Source organism: Triticum urartu, chromosome 4A (assembly GCF_056163025.1).
Source record: "Triticum urartu cultivar PI428250 chromosome 4A, HENAU_Tu73, whole genome shotgun sequence".
NCBI classification, from domain to species: Eukaryota; Viridiplantae; Streptophyta; class Magnoliopsida; order Poales; family Poaceae; genus Triticum; species Triticum urartu.
The window spans coordinates 333,612,823-333,619,660 of NC_141876.1; positions in this window are offsets into that span (position 1 = coordinate 333,612,823).

The following is a 6,838-nucleotide window of genomic DNA, read 5'->3' on the forward strand; positions in this document are numbered from 1 at the left end:
GCATTTAGATGCCTACTTGCTGTAAATCGCAGACCGGTGTCAATTTTGAATCGCTTGCCATTTCCAAACCGTAACTCCGATTCCGACGATCTTTATATCGTTTTCAAGCGATTTCATCTCATGTTTCCAGTGGAACCCTTGGAATTCCAAGTTGAGGCCAGCTTCATGCATTTCCTGTCATATCTTGCATTTTGCATCCCGCATCGCATCCCGCATAGCATATCATCATTTCATCATATTGCTTGGTCTTGCACGTGGTTGATTGTATCCTTGTTGCTTGTTTGTCTTGTTTGGGTAGAGCCGGGAGACGAGTTCTCTACCGAGGAGCCCGTTGAGTTTGCTTGTGAGGATCCAGTCAACTCTAACAACTGTGCAGGCAAGATGATCATACCCTCGAAATCACTACTATCTTTGCTATGCTAGTTTGCTCGCTCTTGCAATTCCAATGCTACAATGCCTACCTTTTGCTTGTCAGCCTCCCAATTGCCATGTTGAAACTCTAACCCACCATGTCCTAGCAAACCGTTGGTTGGCTATGTTACCGCTTTGCTCTGCCCCTCTTATAGCGTTGCTAGTTGCAGGTGAAGATTGGAGGCCGTTCCTTGTTGGAACACCTTTTATTTACTTGTTGGGATATCATTATATTGCTATGTTATCTTAATGCATCTATATACTTGGTAAAGGGTGGAAGGCTCGGCCTCTCTCCTAGTGTTTTGTTCCACTTGCCGCCCTAGTTTCCGTCATATCGGTGTTATGTTCCCGGATTTTGCGTTCCTTACGCGGTTGGGTTATAATGGGAACCCCTTGATAGTTCGCCTTGATTAAAGCTTTTCCAGCAATGCCCAACATTGGTTTTACCATTCTCCACCTAGCCTCTTTTCCCTTGGGTTACCGGAGCCCGAGGGTCATCTTATATTAAACCCCCCAGGGCCAGTGCTCCTCTGAGTGTTGGTCTGACCGAGTAGACTGCGGGGCCACCTCGGGGCAACTTGAGGGTTGGTTTTACTCGTAGGATGTCTCATCTGAGTGTGCCCTGAGAAAGAGATATGTGCAGCTCCTATCGGGATTTGTCGGCACATTCGGGCGGTGTTGCTGGTCTTGTTTTAACCTGTCGAAGTGTCTTGAGTTACCGAGATACCGAGTCTAATCGGAATGTCTTGGGAGGAGGTCTATTCCTTCGTTGACCGTGAGAGCTTGTCATGGGCTAAGTTGGGACTCCCCTGCAGGGATTGAACTTTCGAAAGTCGTGCCCGTGGTTATGGGCAGATGGGAATTTGTTAATGTCCGGTTGTAGATAACTTGAACCTTATTTAATTAAAATGAATCAACTGAGTGTGTTACCATGATGGCCTCTTCTCGGCGGAGTCCGGGAAGTGGACACGGTGTTGGAGTAATGTTTGCGCAGGTTGCTCTCTAGTTTCTCGCGCGCGCTGGCCTCCTCTTCTCGCTCTCTTTTGCGAATAAGTTAGCCACCATATATGCTAGTCGCTTGCTGCAGCTCCACTTATATTTGTCTTACCCCTCCCTATAAGCTTAAATAGTTTTGATCGCGAGGGTGCGAGATTGCTGAGTCCCTGTGGCTCACAGATTCCTACCATACCAGATGCAGGTCCAGGTGATTCCGCTCCAGGTGACGAGTACGAGCTCAAGTGGGAGTTCGACGAGGACTCTCAGCGATACTACGTGTCTTTTCCTGATGATCAGTAGTGGTGCCTAGTTGGGGTTTGATTGGGACCGTTGTCGCATGTTGGGTTTTCTTCTATTTTGGCGCCGTAGTCGGGCCATGAGTGTTTGGATGATGTATGTTATTTATGTACTCTGATGTGACGTGGTGAGTGTAAGCCAACTATGTTTTCCCCTTTATTATTCATATTACATGGGATGTTGTGAAGATTGCCTAACTTGTGACACATGCCTTCAATGCGATTATGTCTCTAAGTCGTGCCTCGACACGTGGGAGCTATAGTCGCATCGAGGGTGTTTCAAGTTGGTAATCAGAGCATTCCCCGACCTTAGGAGCCCCATTGCTTGATCGTTTTTAGCAGCCAAGTTGTGTCTAAAAAAATGTTTTGAGTCATTTAGGAATTATATATCGGAGAGCTTAGGAATTCTTTTTACTTCCCAGTCTCCTCATCGCTCTGGTAAGGCATCCTGATGTAGAGTTTTGACTCTTCTCTTTTCAAATTTCACTAAAAAAAATTAGGATCACGCAAGTATCTTGGAATCGTTCCGATGGCTTATGATGAGAACATTGTCTTGGTGCCTCCTGTCAGGGGTTTAGTGGAAGTGCCCCGGGGAGTTGAGCTCTGAGGTGTTGTCATCATAATTTTATCGTTGCAATTCTGGAATACTTGAGATATGTTTGCCGACATCGAAAATCTCTTTTATGCAGTTCGTTGGTGAGATAACCTCGACGCCACCCAGTACTGGGCGGGAGTTCGGGAGTATCGCCATAACTTGTATAACGGATGCTTTTCGAAGGTTGAGGTAGATGGTTTCCGAAGGTTTCTTGGTTATGTGTTGAAGGATGGATACAGCTGGATGTTGGATTTGCTAGTTTGGGTGAGATATTATGCTTCCCCTGTATCCCCAACACCTAATTGCATAACCGGAAAGGTTCGGGAGTTTCATAGGTGGGAATTCTAGTAGCTCTAGTTCTTCTTCCACGGATATTGGTTTGAGATTGGGATTTCTTACCGATTATTCATTCTTGATCTGTACCTTGTTGATTTATTTCTCTACCTTAATTCTACGTGGCTTCTCAATTTATGGATATGTGACCATTTCAAGAGGAATGCATTCGTTCATTTTGTTCGGATGTGAAGACTATATGTTGCAATTTTCATTCCGTTGAATTCAGCTTCAATATTTATCTGTCAATGTGCTAATGGTGGCCAACCTCTTTAGGATGGCTCCTCCAACGCGCACGACTTCGAATCCTGATCCGCCACCGCCTCCACCTCCTCTAGAGGCATGGCAAGCTGTGATGGCCGCAACCAATGCAAACACACAGCTGATCATGCAAATTCTCCAAGAGTGCAATCAAGGCAGTCAAGGGAATCAAGGCAGCAATCAGAGTCACTTTGCTACACTCAACCAGTTCCTTGCTAACGGGCCAAAGACTTTCAGCAATTGTGTTGAGGCAACCGATGCTGACGATTGGCTTGTGGATCTGTGTAAGCATTTCGAGTGCAGTAACGTCAGGCCTGAGGACTTTGTCAAGTTCGCTTCCTTCCAACTCAAAGATCAAGCTGCAGAATGGTTCCAGCAGTACAAGGATTCCAGAGGTGGACGTGTTATCACTTGGGATGATTTTCGTCAAGATTTCCGAGCTCATCATATTCCGCAGAGCGTGGTTGAAAGCAAGCGTGAGGAATTCCGCAATCTGAAGCAAGGCTCTTTGTCTGTCTATGACTACAACAAGTTGTTTCAGAAGCTCACCCGCTTTGCCAAGCAGGACGTGCCTGATGAGAAGAGCATGATATATTAGTTCAGGGGTGGTCTCAGAGAAGATATTCAGCTCTCTCTTGTTCTCTTCGAGCCCTTGAGGTACGATAAGTTCTACAACATGGCACTGAAGCAAGAGGCTGCTCAATTGAGGTGTGATGCTTCCAGGAAGCGAGTCAGAGATGTTACTCCTTCTTCCTCTACTCAAGTGGCCAAGCAGCAGAAGTTTTGGCTTCCTCCTCCTCCGTTCCGTCAGCCGTATCAGCAGAAGAGCAAAGGTGGCAGTGGTTCTTCCCACCCACCCAATCCTGGCTTTCAGAACAAGACTTCGTCTCAAGCTCCAAGATCGAGTGCTCCGTATCACCGTCCGCTTTCTGAGGTCACGTGCAACAAGTGCCAACAGAAGGGTCACTATGCCAACAAGTGTCTCAACCAGAGGCGTCTTCCTCCTCCTCCTGTCAGATCGGCAAGTACAGCTATGGTCAAGCATAACCCCAAGCACGCCAAGGTCAATTTGATGAATGCAGCTCAGGCAGAGGACTCGTCAGATGTGATCATGGGTAACCTTCCTGTTAACGATGTTCCTGCAAAAGTTCTTTTTGACATTGGTGCATCGCATTCCTTTTTGTCATTCCCTTTTGCATCGAAGCACAATGTTGATACCGAGATTATGCCCAAAGTCATGCAAGTTGTTTCTCCCGGCAAGCTTTTGACTTCTAGTTTGGTTGCTCCCGATGTCTCTATCACGTTGGGCGATTACAAGTTTTTCTCTTCTTCGGTGGTTCTTGGTAACTCGGATATTGATCTTATTCTCGGAATGGATTGGCTTTCTAAGCACAAGGCTCAGCTTGATTGTGCAGCCAGGCAGATTTAGTTGACTCATTCGTCTGAGGATGTAATTGTCTTTGCCGCTCGTGATGATACTATCCGTCTGTTTTCTCTCAATGAGAAGGGTGAATTGGACGCTATTTCGCAAATTCCAGTCGTTTGCGAATATCAAGACGTCTTTCCAGAAGAGCTCCCAGGAATGCCTCTGCACCGCCCAGTTGAATTCGTTATTGATCTTGAGCCTGGAACGGAACCTGTGTGCAAACGTCCTTACAAGCTCGGACCTGAAGAGTTGAAGGAGCTGAAGAAGCAACTCGATGAGCAAGAAAGAATGGGTCTCATCCGGCCTAGTTCTTCTCCATGGGGTTGTGGTGTTCTTTTTGTCAAGAAGAAGGATGGAACGGACCGACTTTGTGTTGATTACCGTCCAGTGAACAAGAAGACCATCAAGAACAAATACCCACTTCCCAACATCAATGAGCTGTTCGAACAACTCAAACGTGCCCAAGTATTCTCCAAGCTTGATCTCTGTATGGGTTATCACTAGATTCGCATTCGTGAAGAAGATATTCCCAAGACAGCATTCAGAACAAGCTTTGGTTCATATGAATACACTGTCATGTCTTTTGGCCTCGCCAACGCTCCTCCGACGTTCTCTCGCATGATGAACTTCATCTTCAACGCCTACACCAATGACATCGTTTTGGTCTATCTCGATGATATTCTGGTTTTCTCGAAGAACAAGGAAGATCATGCCAAGCACTTGCGTTTGGTTCTCGATAAGCTCAGAGAACATCAGTTCTACGCCAAGTTCTCCAAGTGTGAATTTTGTCTCAATGAGGTTCTTTATCTTGGTCATATCATCTCTGCCAAGGGCATTTCCATGAATCCTGAGAAGGTGTCAGCAATTGTGAATTGGGAACCTCCTCAGAACGTGAAGCAACTCCGCAGTTTCCTCGGTCTCGCAAGCTATTGCAGGAGATTCGTTGAAAACTTAGCCTCTCTCTAATCTTCTTCAGAAGCACGTCAAGTACGTTTGGTCTCCGGAGTGTGATATTGCTTTCAACACTTTGAAAGAGAAATTAATCACTGCTCCAGTTCTGACTCCGCCTGATGAATCCAAGCCGTACGCGGTCTTTTGTGATGCCTCTCTCCAAGGTCTCGGTGCAGTTTTGATGCAAGAGAAGAAAGTTGTTGCTTATACATCTCACCAGTTGAAGCCTAATGAGAAGAACTACCCCACTCATGATCTCGAGTCATGATCTCGAGTTGGCGGCAGTTGTGCATGCTCCTTTGACTTGGAGACATCTTCTATTGGGAAGAAAAGTGGACATTTTCACTGATCACAATAGTCTCAAGTACATCTTCACTCAGCCTAATCTCAACCTCAGGCAAACTCGATGGGTCGAAATGATTCAAGAGTATAATTCGAGTATCGAGTATACTCCAGGCAAGGCCAATGTGATCGCTGACGCTTTGAGCAGAAAGGCCTACTGCAACAGTCTGATTCTCAAGCCTTATCAACCCGAGCTTTGTGAAGCTTTCCGCAAACTTAATCTGCAAGTTATTCCTCAAGGTTTCCTTGCCAACCTTCAAGTCTCTCCTACCTTAGAAGACCAGATTCGCCAAGCCCAGCTTCTTGATGCTATGGTGAAAAAGGTGAAGATTGGGATTGCCAAGAGTCAGTCCAAGTACAAATGCTACCGCCTTGATGACAAGGACACTCTCTTCTTCGAGGATCGAATTGTTGTGCCCAAAGGTGAACTTCGTAAAGTGATCATGAACGAGGCTCACAATTCTCTCCTCTCCATCCACCCTGGGAGTACGAAGATGTATCAGGATCTCAAGCAAGCTTATTGGTGGACTCGAATGAAGCGCGAGATCGCTCAATTCGTGAATGAATGTGATGTCTGCAGAAGAGTGAAGGCAGAACACCAAAGGCCAGCGGGTCTCCTCCAACCACTTGCCATTCCAGAATGGAAGTTTGACCACATTGAAATGGACTTCGTAACTGGGTTTCCAAAGTCCAAGCGTGGCAATGATGCTATATTTGTTGTCATCGATAAACTCACCAAAGTGGCTCACTTTCTGCCTATCAAAGAGTCGATCACTGCAGCTCAATTGGCGGAACTCTATACCTCTCGCATTGTCTCTCTGCACGGTATTCCTCAAGTGATCTCTTCAGACCGTGGTAGCATCTTTACCTTGAAGTTTTGGGATTCTTTTCAGAAGGCCATGGGCACCAACATCCGCTTCAGCACAGCTTTCCATCCTCAAACAAGCGATCAAGTCGAGCGTGTCAACCAGATTCTTGAAGATATGCTCAGGGCTTGTGTGATCTCCTTCGGCATGAAATGGGAGGATTGTCTTCCTTATGCTGAATTCTCCTATAACAACAGTTTTCAAGCAAGTTCGAGCAAGGCCCCTTTTGAAATTCTGTATGGCAGGAAGTGCCGTACCCCTCTCAACTGGTCTGAAACCGGTGAACGTCAGCTTTTGGGTAATGACTTAATCACAGAAGCAGAAGAAATGTGCAAAGTCATTCGTGATAACCTCAAAGCAG